Raw genomic sequence first — 625 nt, 5'->3', positions numbered from 1 at the left:
GTGATTAGCTTACTATTCAGACATGACAAGTGAAATCTCTCGCAGCAAGCTTAAACATGTGAGAGGTTGATTGCGCAGAGAATCGCTGACCGTTATGTAAGTACGTGTGTAAAAGCAGCAGGATTTACGCCGGTGTTTTAGTTCTGCTCAGCCAAATAAGACAGGTCAGGGTGAAGAAGGGGCAGCCAAAGAAAAGCCGACCACAAAACGGAAAAGTTATGACAAATCAGACAATGAGACAAAAAAAGCGCAGCTTTTTTGGTTTCATGGACAAAAGAATTTCTGTTGGAATATGACGAGCTAAATAACATGATGTTCTGCCAGGTGTGTTGTGAGTTTCATTCGATTTCTGAGTCGACAAGCGCCTTTGTTACTGGGACCAGTAATTTTAAGAAAGACCCCATCAGAACCCATGAGAAATGCAAGAAATGCCTTATTGCTCAGTCTGCAATATCTTTCCCGGAACAAACACCAATTGCAAATAACATACTAAAAATAAACGTGAAAAATCTGTTTAGAACAGCTACTATGTTGCAAAGAGTGAACTACCACTGGCAAAATTTAGCAGTCTTTGCAAACTTCAAAAAGCAAATGGCCTCGATCTTGGTTCCACTTACCTCTGACC

At 40.8% G+C, this 625-nt stretch overlaps 1 protein-coding gene across 2 annotated transcripts in view; it reads left to right on the top strand.

The window, feature by feature from the left end:
* The window catches only part of sap30bp (SAP30 binding protein), a 19357-nt gene that overhangs the window by 3495 nt on the left and 15237 nt on the right, over positions 1–625 (top strand). The gene's annotated exons all lie outside the window — the stretch shown is intronic.

Source organism: Pundamilia nyererei, unplaced genomic scaffold (genome assembly GCF_000239375.1).
Source record: "Pundamilia nyererei isolate P.nyererei 1_Seehausen unplaced genomic scaffold, PunNye1.0 scaffold00005, whole genome shotgun sequence".
NCBI lineage: Eukaryota > Metazoa > Chordata > Actinopteri > Cichliformes > Cichlidae > Pundamilia > Pundamilia nyererei.
Note: the sequence above shows the minus strand (reverse complement) of the source record. Positions and strands in the feature narration are given on the sequence as shown.